Raw genomic sequence first — 15900 nt, 5'->3', positions numbered from 1 at the left:
CAATTCCAGAGAGAGAAAAGGACTAATACAAGTTTTTGGCCTTGACAATAATATTCACAAAAGCCTAATCGGATCGATTCAAAAATGTCTACCGATCGAAACGTTTGCTACGTTCCAAAATAATTCTTAAATTGCAGCAAAATCTCAAAAAACGAGAAACTGCAAAATAGCGATATTTGCTGTCTTCGACGACAAAACAAAATAGAAGGCTGATCGTAAATTCGCAAAGCCGCAACACCGTCGAATATTCGATCGAAGGTTCGACGTCCCCGATAAAACCGTTCCCACTACACAAAAGATACTTCCGGCATCGATCTTCCACTCGTGACGTTGTGTTCGTCATCGATATCATCGTGATCTTTCCTATCAATCTCGTCCTGCCAGCCAACGACTCGATACGAGTGCCACTCGAGTTCCAGCGGCAACTGAATTCCCATAGGGAAAGAAAGGGTGAAGATAGAAAAGAAGACTTTCCGGAGAAGAAAACGATGGAAGGGAGACTTCCGAGAATTCCTACTTTCCCTTCGACGGAACGAAAGGAATGAAAAGAAGAGGGGAATCGGCGAACGAAGGGTGAGAGTAGCTGAAAGTATATCCGAAAAGGCAAGTGGGAGGCTTTTGTCTGGACAAGAGCACGAAAAACTTTTGTTCCATCGTACCTTGTCGCTGGCATCCTGGTTCGAGCCAGTGTCAATCGACATCTGTCGTCGTAGACGAACCATGCGATTCCCCTATCGCGAGAGAACAATCGCGTCACGATTCCGATTCTTATTAAGAATCCGCCTTGTACAATTCTGCCGCTAATAGAAGTTGCTGGCGGGTGGTCCGAGATATAGACACCATATCGTTCCATTAAGGAAACTTCGATGGAAGATTTGTTAACCGGAAAGCGTTAGAAAAAAGAAGTTTGTAATATGAAGAGCGCGTATGCCAGTGACAACGAGGACGAGAGGATGGATTAATTGAAATTTTAAGAAAATAAATTCGTATGATTTTTATAATTATTTTTCTTAATCCTTTCACGAGCAAATGTCTCTTGGACTGTGTAGAAGAAATAATATTTTCGTTAATTAATTGTAATGGAAATACAATTTTTCTGATCCTCTTGTAAGGCATATAGAGCACGCTAAATAGCCTGATACCGAAATTAGCTGTTTGACGAAGATAAATGCATTTATTACTTTGTTAATCAATAAAATCTTAAATTACAATGTCGTTGTAAATATATGGAATTCTGGGTGTGATTTTTTAAAAAGATCGATATCTTTTCATCGCGCCTCTTAATCGCGAATAATGAAGTATTTGCAATGGAAAATAACGAGGAATACTTGTTAATGCAGAACGAATGATTAACGAAAGTGGAAAAATAACGTTCGATCAGCATCGAATAAATTGTCCCGGATATATATATGAAATTAAAATCACCGTGAAGAAGTAAATATTCATGATCATCACGGTTCAGTTATTCGACGTTAAATGGTTATTTAACATCGGTAGGGGAAAACTTCCGGCGATTTTCCTCCTCATCATGAAATTAATTTCCGAGTAACGAATTTCGAGTTTAAAGGTCTCTTAATTGACAGAAATTATGCGGGTTTCCAATAAATCAAGAGGGTGTACTTTGGAGAAATCTCACCGGGGCGAATTAAAACGTTCAACTCCCTAACTATTTCGATGCCGCCATACGGCTCCAGTGAATATTTATACATAGTATGAATTGCTGTTTCAATGAATAACTTGTAAATAGAAGTAGCAGTCGTAACTGCGATTTACCCGGGGGAATTTTAATTAATGAATTTCGAACACTCGATTTCGAATGAGCATCTGCAAACCGGAGGAAATGTAACGATGAGATCCACAGTAAATATTTTTCGAAATTTTCGACATATTCAAATTAAGCAATTTTTGTATGTACATTTCTGTTACGTCCTGGTATCACCTCGTTATAAATGAATTTTAAACGGGATCAAAACTTTTCTATGTAAAAAAGTTTCTCTCGCTATTAGAAACCAGATACGAAATCTTCTCTTGGTATATTTTTTCAGTAACCTACATTTCTAAGCACTGTCTCATATTTTGTAAACTATGGATTATCGATAAAAAGAAATGATAAAAGAAGTTGAAATTCAATCGATTAAATTTCTCGTAAAATTCGCCGAATAGTAAACGCCGCCATTGCTGTATCTAAAAAGAACAAATATTTTTCTCCAAATATTCTCAGTGAATTTTCTGGTTTGTACAAATTCTCTATGTTCCCTGACCAATTTGCCACCGACAGAAGAAAAGAATATTAAATATCTGAATTTCGTTCAAAACTCCTCTGTTAAAAGCCACCATCGCGGTCAAATTCAAAAACAAAAAATTGTACCATACAACCCATAGAACAGCGAACCACAGATCTCCTATACAACGTTGTTGATTCCTATGAATTTTTCATGATTTTTTAACTAACAATTACCAAGGATAGAAAAGACGTAACAGCAACGTATAAACTAATAAATCACTATCTTTCCAAATTACGAACCATATTTTTTAAACGTACCAAGCTTCGTTTATGGATCACTGTGCGCGCCGCTCGAATCCAGAAGCAAAACGTGGCAAAGACAATAAGCGTCTCGCGTAAACAACAAGAGCTGCTCTTTATTGAACGATGAATATTTCAGATGGTGTTGCAAACGCAACGCGTGCAACGACTCGCCGATTAAATAAATTTCACATTATTTCTCCCGCTGAAGTATCGTTGTAGTAATGGCGCATCGATTGAATTAACACTGAAAGTATGAATTACCGATTAACGCGTCTCCCAGTCTTAACAACCATCCGCCTCTTCTCTCTCCCCCTCGACAGTCGACTATTGTGATTTATAACAATGTTGTTTAATATATTGACTACACGGCAGAGGAAATAATTATTCCTGCTGAAGTTATAAATAACCGACATGAAATTATGCCGTTTCCTTCGCAACATAACTTATCGATGTATTAATGCTCTTACCGATCGTTAAAAGCGAAGAATGACGAGGGTGCGCCAGGATAAAGCGGCAAGAGGATTAACCGACTACGAGGGTTAATTGGCTCGTTCGTCTTTATTACCATAATACCAATGGTGTTGTTAACCCCGGGATTCAACATTTCGAATGGTTTCTCGACTGCAACACTCGCGTCGTTTGTTACACATTCGTCACAAGTGGACATCAGTTTGAGTTTCAGATGATTTAGATGCTTTGCTGCTCGCCTTTTTCCGTTTCGTTTTATTGGGTTAATCAATAGTAGTATAGTAGATTTAATCGAAGAAATATGCAATTCGTTTTATCTACTAAACGCGATAGTAAGTGCTATACTTTGGATATTTTATGTATTTTTATATATTAAGCGTATTTTTGCAGCTTCGAACTTCCTATAAATACACAGATATCGGGAATTAGAATTAAACGCATTGTATAAGTTAATACAGTTTTCAGATCATTTTTTATTAGATAATGTTATCTCAGTCATCCTAACTACGCAAGGATATATATATATATATATATATATATATATATATATATATATATATATATATATATATAGCCTAACTGAAATAAGCTGAAGATTGTTGCAATAAATTTTGCATCTTATGTGAGGTCGATCGACTAGTGATTTATAATTGTAGGCTTTCAGTATATCCATATTTGATGACTGATTTCATGATGATGATTCTCATTCTTTTCTGAACGTTGAAGGGTCGTACTTTTATAAAACAGAATGTTAGATCAAAATAAAACGATCAAAGGGACAGCTGTTTTTAAAATAAACAGAAGAAACATTTGCATCAGATTGGGCATTAAGTTGGATATTCCAAATGAAAGAGGGAAATTTATTTCCAGCTACAGGAAAGCATTTTTAACGTGTCGTATCTTTTGTTAAGTTGTACAAGTTTCACATGTATCAAACATTTTCATGCGTTATCTAAAATAATAAAAATATTGAAATTGAAGGTAATTAGTGGGACACCTTTCATTTATTGAAGTCTATTAAAATTTAATTGTAACTCGCTTACGCTTAATTAATTGCTTGCTATCCTCAACTGTGATAACCAATAACAAATATAAAATCAACTTACGATTTAATTAATGCTGCTACCTACAGATATTCGATCTTTACGTTCTTCTCTATTAACACATTGAATTAATGCAGGAACACCGAGAGTAAATTAAATTCAGCACACAAACAGCGTAGCAGAGATAAACATGCAAAGTTCACGAAATTGTAGAGCTCATTTCAACGAAAAACACCTACGTAGATGATTAATTGAATTTCGTTTAATTTTTATATAAATGTGTTCATTTCACCTTTACATTCTTCCGTATAGCAACACTTGGAATTAATGTGAAATACAGAAAATTAAACACGTCATACAAACGCAGTCGATTCCAGTGGATAAATACAAGACAGACAAAAATATCAGACTCATTTCCATCAAAACGACTGATTAATCATATCTCATCCAATTCAAATCTCTTTACAGCCAATCTCTATATTATCTGTACATTATCTTTATATTAATATTTCGGATTGATATAATGATATCCACGAATATAATATTGATTCATCATATTATATAGTATTTATGGTATAATATTTAACCTACACTATATTAATAAATCTCAATGTTCAGTGAGACTGTATTCAGCACTTGTTATATGCTTTAAATCGCTGTTCACGCTGTAATAACATTTTATTAAATTCTAACACATTTCCAGATTAATTTCTAATTTCACCGATATACCTAATCATAACAGTCGCGTTTCATTACAGTGCTTATGAAATTTGAAAGGGTTTTAGTAGCACGTACGATATATTTTTAACTGTTTCTGTAAATGTAAAATACTACCATGAATCAGTGTATTAACTTGACAAGGAACGAGGATGGCTATTTAAACTGCATACTAATTTTTCACTATACGAATCGTTCAGAAACCATGCTAATCAATTCCATAAATTAAAATACATTATAAAAATGACATTTACAAATATTACTCTTCCCATTAGATTTTCCTTGATATTTGCGATTATTTATGCCTTCTCCTTGCGATAAATGAATTTATGAAAATAAAATTCCATTATGGATATGTTGAATACTAATTACGTACACATCAGGATAATGTGAGATTAATAGCTTTATAGAAAGTCGAAAAGTTCGCGTATCTTGCCATTTCTATACACATTTTCAGACTGATTCCAAACTTTGCCAATATAACAGTAGTAATCGTGTCATCGTTACAACGCTAATGAAATTTTGATACGTTTCATAAGACACATATAATACAAACGTAAAAGTTCTACTATCGTGGGCATCGAAATACTTTTGCGAGCTGATGCGTATACAAAGTTGCATACCAAGTTTGAAAAGGATTTTCATGAACCTGGCGGAAGAAGCAACACGGTCCACCGGCGAAAATACGCGTGTCACGTTCGCATAATGATTTCGAGCGGAGTGGCGTGTCGGCCGTCGGTCAATATTCAGCTGGGTTTTCCCGTAGAATGAAATTTATCGTGCAACGCACGCCATTATCGGTTATTACGTCACGAAAGACACGTGCCACTGATGTAGCCCGGGTCGTGCCGAATGCATGCATTAAACCCGGTTTTGAAATATTAAATACGATATCGAGCCGAACGCAAATAACAATGCTATTATCAGCACCGAAGTAATAATTAATTTACGCACGGGACAATAGCCAGTCCCCGTAGTTTTTTATTTCCTACAAAACGGGTTCCTTTCCACCGAGTTCCATTAACGCTTTCAAACGTTCTAGCATTTCGTAAACTTCATCAATTTATTCCTCTTTCTATGGAGTATGTGTTTACTTCACGAATACACCGTCGTTGTTATACGTTTCGTTTGAAATGTTGTAGCAAAAGAATGGTTAATGTCAGGCAGGCTTACGTTTTTTAATTGATCCATTAAAGATCATGAAATAACGCGTATACCGTGCGTAAATATAACGTTCTGACGAATTGTAAATGGAGTGATTTATACAGTGGCACGCAGAAGTATTGGTACATTCGTCGATATCTTTCATCAACGTACCACGTTTGTTATGCGAAACATTTTGAAATTTCATTGCACCTGTAATGGGCATTTAACTATCGCGATTACATTGGACAAATTCTAAACGATTCTGAAAGCATTACAAAAGCTACAACTATTTAGTTAGAAGTTACGAGTATACTTATTTGCAAGTTACAAGTATTAGGTTGTGCGAAAAGTTTCTTTCGTTTCATAAGGTGATAATAGATGAACAACAATTTCTGGCTTATATTATTTTATTGAATTAGGTATGATTCATTTCGTTCTATTTCTATTATTATGTTCGCGCATAATTCAATAAACTAATATAAAACAAAAAACATTGGGCGTCTACTATTTCCTTATAAAACAAAAGAAAGTTTTCGGACAAGCTAATATTTAGTACAAGGATATTATTCAACTCATTTATCACAAACTACGACAATCCTCCTATAACACGATATTTTTATAACACGGTTTCCATATAACAGAGGACGAATTAACCGTGTTATACATAGAAACGTCCACTGTATACATTTTGCAGAAATCACAGAGGCACTTGAACAAGCAATTATCTGTAATAAGAGACGCGAGGTTTTCACGGCCTGAATTGTCACACTTAACGCTGTTGTACACAACATTGTTTGAGTTGGACCCTGAAGAAGCTAATTGCAGTGCTGGTGAAACGTCGGAAAAAAATTCCTCCCGAATACGACTTTAACTAGTGTTGTATACAACAGCGTTAATAATAAATTTCGATATTCAGTAGGATCATCTTTAACATTTATTGCTTAAAATAACTATTTATACCGTAGACCAATTTTTTATTAAATATAAATTTACAATAAACATCTTGCAACTTCCATTCATAATAGATAAATGGATTTTCAGAGTAGATTCAAATTTTGCCAATACAATCTTGACACTCACATTTCACTATACTATTAATGAAATATTACAAAATATATTGTTTAACATGCAGGATATGCGTGTACAAATTTTCTATGGTAAATGTATATTTTTACTTTACTGAATGATACACTAATTGAAGTGGAAATCTCATATAAGAGACAGTAGCACATTTTGCTGGAAGTTGAATTAAAAGTTTTACAGTCTCTATCGTTTTAGTACACACAGATTGCAGATATTTCTTAGTATTTTTCTTATATAAAAATCGTTTTTTCATAAAATGCGTTAAACGTGCTTTAAACCTTTATTCGAGGCTTCCATCTAACATATTTATTTATATTTTTATTAGTATAGTTATATATGTTATATTTATCTAACGTTTACTTTTTTCTTCGTATCAAAGATAGCCTACAAGTAAAATTCCTAGGAAAGTATCATGAATAATATGAATATTCAAAGAGAAGCTGTTATGAAACCAAATATCGCAGTAAAGCGGCTTGTTACAGTTTTCACTAAGATATTGACAATGAGATAATATGTGCGAGAATAGTTGCGCGAAATATGCAAATTGCGTAATGACGAAGAGGAAAAGGTTTCGATAGCATATCGGGTAGGATATTGAAAAGCAGAAAAATGGGAAAAATTTACGTGGCGGATTTCGTGAATGGAAATAAAAAAAAGATATGGATAAAAGTTCTTCTGAAAAGAGTTTTTGAAGGTGATGGTTTAACAAGTTCAAAAGGATTCCGTGCGAATTTTGAACGTATATTATCCCGCTTTAAAAACTGAATCAATAATCTGGAAAGCAGATAATTTTGAAAAACTATGTTACTACGTAATCAGAGCTCGATCTCCGTTACAATATCTCAAATGTATAAATTGACGATTAATCGAACTTTGATAATTAATTGGACAGATATCGCGTTCAATCAGCGACAGTTGTATCATTGAAAAAGGAACGGAATTAATTACTTTGTTCGCAAACGATCCTTTATTTGCAATGTAGAATAATGTTAAACAGACTGCGTGATTCATTGGTAAAAAAGAACATATTTGTACTTCATAATTTTGCTTATCTGAAGTAACAGACACCGAGATCCATTTCGTTCAACCGAGAATCCCGTGTAATTAATGAGAATATGTATTTCATGGGTAGCAAAATTTGCATCGTAAACGTGCGTGCAATCATAACGATTGATACCGAACATGCAAGTTCATCCTCCTTATTTTCATTGTGGTTGTGTGCCCAATGTGTGCACAAAGTAGAGACTCTAAGGGGGAATTATTAAAATTAATGTCACTTCTTTCTTCGACAGCAATAACATGAAAGCAATGGTTCGATTATTCGTATAAATTTGTTTATTTATTGTATATATAGTTTTAATATGAGAAAAAAAAATCGTCTTCATATGTTAAACGATACTTCTATATCGTTGAAGATTCCTATGATCATCCCATAATTTCGTTTCCTATAATTCCCACAAAAATAGTTCATCCCTATGTTCACCTATAGCTCAAACCATTGATCCGAACAACCATGCAGAAACTTTTCTCGACCTATGTTTAACGATAACTCTAAATTATTTGGACACTTTCACAAGCACCTTGTATTTTCACCGACATTGTCGAATCACATAAAAACGTATGTATATAGCCTTTGCTTTTTAACAGTATCTTGGAATCACCCGAAGAACGATAAACCTTCCATCTAATGGAATAAAAATGATCATAAAACAACGGTATAAATTTACCATAAAACAGTGATCGGACGAAAAAAAAACGAGCTACTTCCTCGTGAGACAACCTAACTAAGCAATATGAAAGCACTGAACACGTCATAGAAATTTACGTGGATCGATTTTACGGGCTCGAGTTCCGCCATATTCACGTACAAATTCTATAGAAAGCCGTACGTGAGAATCTTAAAGTTATCTCGGAAAGCATCAAGATAAGAATATACGAAAAGATTATTTCTGTGAACGAAGGCGAAATACACAGAGAGGTAGTGGTAGGTTTTATGGAACACTCGACGTTTGATTATTCAATCCACGGGATAATTATACAAAAATAAGAGCATGTTTACACGAGTGCATAAATAACGGGGTAAACGGGTTGATTTCTCGTTATCGTCGGGCAAAACGAGACACCGATCGATGGGTTCAACGATCGAAAAACTCGGTTCAAAGCGAACAGAACGAGGAAGAGAGGGAAAAAAGGAAACAGGATGTATGAAAAGTAAATTGGTCTGGGATGGATCGACTGGACGCCTTGTTTGAACTGGCCAGGCAAAATTAGCGAATTGCTGGGCTACTGTGCAACCAGGTAAACGATGTAAAGTGGAAAAAAGAATACATGCACGCGAAGAGAACCGAGGGCTCAGAGGAGATTAAAACGTTGCGAAAGCGTTCCTGATGTCTTGAATTATTTAGAGCTTCAAACGGAAAAACTCGCGTTGTTTTTTCACTAGCTCAGATTCGACGCTTTCATTAAACATTTCGCATAAATGTATACGTCAACTACTCACGAAGTAGATCTAATAAAAACGCCATTACTATTTAGACAGGGCGTATATATATAATATACTACATTTACGCATTTCTTTCTTGACACATAAAATAATAGTAAAACCGCACTTAGTCATTCTAGAACGTACTAAACTACTTTGCAATGAAATTTTATAACATTTCAGTTGAATAAATACAATCTTCTGATAGGCTAGATAGACGTTTATGAGTAATCGTAAACGTATCAAATTTTATACTTTCCCTGTGACATCCACAGCACAAGAACTCAATCGAAACCACCCCTAAATCCAAGCTACATCGTGCAGAACAAAGCATCGATAAATCTCCTACAGACCGCCGCGTGTCACCCTTGCCAAAATTCACGAGCACGCGCCGAAAATACACTACCGTTCATAAATATCTGGATAACAGTGTGTAAATGTTAATGAAACATATAAATTTCAGAGAAGCGTATGTGGCCCAAGAACAGTACTTATTATCTTCTTATAAAATCAACGAGTAATAAGTTTTAGCTATTCGATCATTGAACGATCTAGCGATCATTGTTCATCACCTCGCATAATTCTTATCGACAATTAAAATACATCTCGTCACGAGTAAGCGAGTCATAGTTCTTAACTGTTCTATCTCTCCACTAGCTTCCACACCGAGAAAAAACCTAATTCAAAATTTATCAAGTTTAATATTATTATGCGGATATAACCTTCTAAATAGAATTTTCATCGCATTACCACAAATTTCAATTCTTTACACCAACGAGACATACGTGCATCATCGATTAATTATTCGTGAAAAATAGACTTAGTTAAGAACCAGGACGACTAATTCTCTCGGTATTTTTCAACATTTATTATTGTACCTATTTATCCGCCCAAGTTCTCCAAAGCCGATGAAAACACGCGAATAGTCCTATCCTTCGAAAAAAAAAAAAAAGAGAATTAATCGTCGGTTGTACGCAGCATCGTCACCGAGCATCATCGAAAGGGCGATTCGTTATCCTGGTAACAGGTGCTCGGGACCGGCGGCGTAACAAAAACACGAGGGGCGGTTCGGCGCGCGAGAAAGGAAGCCCATTAGCGTTCGCGCGAAAGCGAAGTGGTCGCTCATTCATGAACTCGCCAGACATACCGTTGTACCCACTATCGTACTACTACTATTACTACTACTACTACTACTATTACTACTACTATCACTACCGGTGTTACTACCACTACGATACGGCCACGTCACCACCACTTTTACGCCACTCCAACGGCAACGTTGGTGTTGGTTACGTGTGTTCCACCGCAAACCGGCACCACCACCGCGATACTGCACATCCCGTAGCCACCCGCGTTCCTCGCGTTCTTACCCGAAGGAGTTTCGAATGCTACTGCGTTCGCCCAGCCCTCCCCTCACCCGAACCACCCAATCCTTAACCACCTCAATCTGATCACCGGCCACCTTGACACTGAAATTGAATTTTGGTAGCGCAAGTATCGACTTGCGTGAATTAGAAGAAGATCGTCTCGGCGAGGAGTGAAGAAAGGAGGATTTGAAATTTCGTGAACGAAGAGCAAAGAGAAGATGATGAAGATCGGAGATCTTTCGAATATTCGAGTAGCGAACGAAAAATGGATGGAAATTGAGAATTCTTTAAGCGAAGAGCAAAAGGAAGATAGAAAAGATTGGTCATTTTTCGGATGGGTTTATGAGAGAAGAAAATCAAGAAGATGTGGAATTTTTGAGCGAAGAGCGAAGAAAAAATGGAGAAGATTGGGAATTTAATTGAATAAAGAGCATAATTCGTGATAAATAAGAATACTATTTTGGGTTTTGTATTTTAAAAAATTTGCTCAATAGCAAAATCTATCTGTATACGAAATGATCGAGAAGGATCCTTATAGAAGTCCCATAATTATTCAACGTGTATCATAATGAGTAGCCTTGATATTAATCGATCGTGACAAATTATGCTATTTAAAAACAAGCCATACATCTTCTTTGTTTACCCTTTGTAACTTTCCTAGTAATTTCTATGAGAAAATATCCTCTTTAAAATCAAAATCGAAATCAATATTCATCGCGAAATTATCTAGCCTATTTTTTTTAATTTGGGAATTGATAACATTTATTTTTCTATTCTTTTCGGCTTTTGCTTTAAGTTTGTTCATCCATTAACCCCTCAAACATTTTCTCTTCAAGCCCTGTTGTTTCGATATCTTTTATCTTTGAATGTTTTATATGTTTCCTATCGTTTGGAACTATGAAACGTTTCAAGATTTTTTTATACCTTTTCTCTTATTGGAAACTATTTTGTTCTGGATCGTTGTACGTTTAAGAGGTCTTTTGTCTACCTTAAAATATTGGAGTTATCCTTTACAAATTATTTTCTACGAATAAACAATATCTTTTTAATACTTTCATAGGTTCCTTAGCATATAACCGAAAAAAATGAGTAGAAATCTTAGTTAAGAAGATAATTATCACGATATTAAATTTTTTATGCTAAAAAGAACAGCCGTAGGATCTTAAGAATATTTACTACAAAAGAAAACAAGGAGTCTTTTTCAGACTCTAATTAACTAGACTCGAAAAACTGAGAAAAAAATTGTATACTACGAAGTTGGATTTAAACAAATTCTATCGCTGGAAACTTCGAATGATTTTCCCTTGATGGAAGATTAAGAGACAAGTACATTTCCATTTTATGGAATATTTTACTGGATCCTGTTCATATAGGATACGACGGATCAATAATTCAGAAATTTCAGCTTAGCGAACTCCCAGCATAGAGAGAATGGTTTTTGGAATTTCTCGTAAAAAAAGATAAAAAAAAAATACGTATACCGGGACCATTTTTATTTCGAGCTATAAGAAGTTTATTCGCGGCGTAGCATCCCATAAAATGCTCGTAAACCGTCACGTACAGGCGTAAAAGGTATTTCAAATTTTTTTACTTTCCAAGTATCGTATACGACTGATTGCAGTGTTTAAACTTCCATGGAAGTTACGTAAAAATTGTTTCCCTGTCTAGAATGTATGTTGCTGCCACTGAATTTCGAAACCGGAATAAAACCTGCAATATTTATATTGCATCGATACTTGCACGATATATGCATAGTAGCTACAAAAGTATTTAAAGTATACCACTGTATTTATTACAGCCTTTACGTGCGTAAAAACGTTAATTAGTAGACTGATCAAACACAAGTATAACGTATTACATGTCATGAAGTAGTCTCATTTGGTAGTCTCATATGACTAAAAAAATATGATACTATAAAAATAAAATACATGTAGCGGCACATGAGCTACAGGACAATTCAAATCGTGTTATTGTTTTGTTTCGGAGTAGCAATATCGTTAGGATACACATAATGTAATAATAAATAAACTCCGGGCAAAATAATGTCACCGCTACGTACAACCGTCAAACGAAAACGAATTTGAATTTTTCGGCTCTCTCCCGACCAGTATAAATAAACGTAAGACGCGATCGTAAGGAGTTCAGTATCTATCAGTTATCAACGAGTTATCAACGATTTTATTAGCGAATCTGTTAGTACGAGTGATTATTGTCTGTGTTAATTTATTTATCATTTTAAATATACTTGACGGTTTTCAACAGCAAGTTATCTCGTTATTCGAGCATCATCCTCTACAGTGGCCAACAAACCTCTACATACAGAACCTGGGATAATAAAGGTTACGTGTTTCTTATGCACATAATAATAATACTTCTTCCACAGCCGTTGTAACTATCGTCTCGATAGTAGACTACAACCCCCATAGGATTAAAGTACAAAGTCTTTTACTCTTTCTCGATCGATATAAATCAATATCTGAGAAAAACTTTATTCAAATCAACTTGATGTATATTACATTATGAAGCTAGATATTTTCATACAATAGAAACTCGATTTGACTTTCAACCACTCGTTCGTAGCGACAATTATCGGGGAATTCATGAAAATGTTAAATATCTTCTCGCAGAGAGCTCGTTCACGGTCGAGTTTCAAATTGAAAAGAAGTCGATTCTCGAATGGAGGCGTGATTTCATCGTATTTTTTTTTTTTTCTTTCTTCTTTTTTTCTACCACCCCTCGTATCCTCCCTTTTCCACGAGAGCCTCAAACGATTACCACGTACTGCGAATTTTCACGCGAGAGACAGCCTCTTGAAAACAGTTCAGTTGACCTATTTCCTTCGTTCCAAATGACAGATTGGAATCAAACTTTTCTCCGGGAAATTCTCGCCAAAAATAGTGCACGCTGACGTTACCGGATGAAGATCGATGATATGAAACTGCCGCTGAAGATTTTCCTACTAAACTCGTGCTATCCTCATGACACTGATTGACTCGTATTTATCATAAAAAGAACAACCGACGAGTAATATTTTACTTCTCTAAATTGATTGTTTACAGTCGCATTACAATAGTATATCAGCATATTATATATTTTTCAAGTTATCTTTTATAGAAAAGAAATGAACTCTAAAGTATCATCTGGCTTGGTAATAAAATATGTTGCAGTATAAGATGAGATAATCGATAATAACTTTTTAATTACATGCAATGGCTCGTAAAAACTTCTCGTGAATATATCGTGTGTGTAGAAAACATTTTGAAATTTCGCATAGTCCAAATAAAATAATAACGTTTCATATGATATGATATTAAAATATTCTTCCTAGTCACCGTGTATCACACAACGAGGATTTCACGACAAAATTTCGAGATTCTGTAACACTTAATATCGTTAAGGTAACGGTGGAACGACGTCTGGATTCTCGATATCGACGCCTTGACCCTGAACAGCCACTGAACTTCATAACTTTGCAGCAACTTCCCGAAAAGTTTTCTCGTAAGAATAAAAAGTGACAGGGATGTGCATAAACAGGATGAACTTGTACTTTCCGCGTTGAAAGTGTATTCGATGGTTTCGTGGAGAAGTTTTAACTTTAAATGGACCAAGTGCAGAATGAGTTTCTTAGCGTTCTTGTTTCAGATTAATGAAAACTATCCGCTGAAACGAATGATATTCACTTTTCGTTTAATACAATCGTTTTTACTTTCCGCCTGCCCGCTAGTTAATCCAGATATTCTGCTTAATTTTAATTAAAAACAAAATTAAAGAACGGACGAAATTAATTAGTCGCCGAAATATGAGAAAGATGTCTTGTAAATGAAAAAATATCTACAAACGGAATAACGAATCGATAATGTAATTTCGAGAGTCCAAAAACAGGATAATAAATGAGAAAACAGCTGACAAATGAATGAATAAATAAAGTAACAGAATCAGGCGAAGTTTAAGAAGAACGCACGAAATGCACGTGGCAAATCTGCGCCGATTAAACAACTCTTACAACGCTATGTGTTCTATAACAATCCTAACAATATTATAATGACAATAATGTTCCTTCTCAAAAGTTAACGATCCAATTTTTACATTAAAAATTCTCACCTAACACGAATGAATCGACCAACGATCCAACAATTAAACGTTCACATACGGACTTGAAGCAAATACACCCACGTTCCAACCAATTATTCACTGTTCCCAGCCGGAACGTGCATCTTGACTCACTCTGCACTCGACGAATCAGTTTCGTCATCAGGCAACCCGGAACACATATCGGGAACGAACGTAGTAGGCATCGGTGAAATTCGCAGTTCGAAGGCTGCTTTAACGAGCAGCTCGTTAAACGCGAGGCAAGCTCGTACGTAAGCCCACGACCACGTGTCCTCCGAACAGATTCTACGCGTTCCACCATCCATTACCTTCTTTACCCATATCGACTCACCAATCACTCTCACGACTGCGAAAAAAGCAAAAATCCAGAAATCCGAACCAGAGCTAAACCACCTGGATAATATCATTTAGCAACTGACCAAACTTTTCCCTGCAACTGTTCGAGGGATAGGAAACCTTTCTGCGAAATACGACAGTGTATCCAAAATGAGAATGCCACCATTCACTCTCACAAGTCCAAAGAACAGAAATCATTTCGCCTACACCTAACACTTAGCTCATACGTGTGTACTGAGAAACGATCAAATTTGTCAAACTTTTGCCAAATTGTATAACAACGTGTCCGAAATTAAAGTGCGACGATGGCGATGAGAATGGCCGATGAACGTGTTAAAAGGCCGAGCCGTTTTCAACAGAATTAAAAAGGTGTGAAGCAAAAGATTTCTCACCCCCCGCAGCAGCCAGGCCTCGCAGCTTCCGCTGGAGCTCCGACCGTAAACACACGTCGGTGGTTGATCGCGTACTGAAGTTTCCACCGCGGATCCGACATCCGACTAGGATCCCACACCGGCGAACACCGGCAACTCCCGCCTCCCCTTGCCCCACCGTGCGTCCTCTGCGCCCCACCAGACACCCCGCTCGACGCTCGGCGTCGACGAACAACCACCCTTTTTAACC

The 15900-nt window shown here is 35.9% G+C and overlaps 1 protein-coding gene across 5 annotated transcripts in view; it reads right to left on the bottom strand.

The window, feature by feature from the left end:
* LOC100745643 (Down syndrome cell adhesion molecule-like protein Dscam2) overlaps positions 1-15789 on the bottom strand; it is a 312676-nt gene extending 296887 nt beyond the window's left edge. For all 5 annotated transcript variants that reach the window (XM_024370818.2, XM_024370805.2, XM_024370809.2 and 2 more), the window contains exon 1: positions 15672-15789. The gene's annotated coding sequence lies outside the window, so the exon portion shown is untranslated. The remainder of the gene's footprint in view (positions 1-15671) is intronic.
* Positions 15790-15900: the final 111 nt, after the last annotated feature.

This window comes from Bombus impatiens, unplaced genomic scaffold, assembly GCF_000188095.3.
Source record: "Bombus impatiens unplaced genomic scaffold, BIMP_2.2 scf_0049, whole genome shotgun sequence".
NCBI classification, from domain to species: Eukaryota; Metazoa; Arthropoda; class Insecta; order Hymenoptera; family Apidae; genus Bombus; species Bombus impatiens.
Note: the sequence above shows the minus strand (reverse complement) of the source record. Positions and strands in the feature narration are given on the sequence as shown.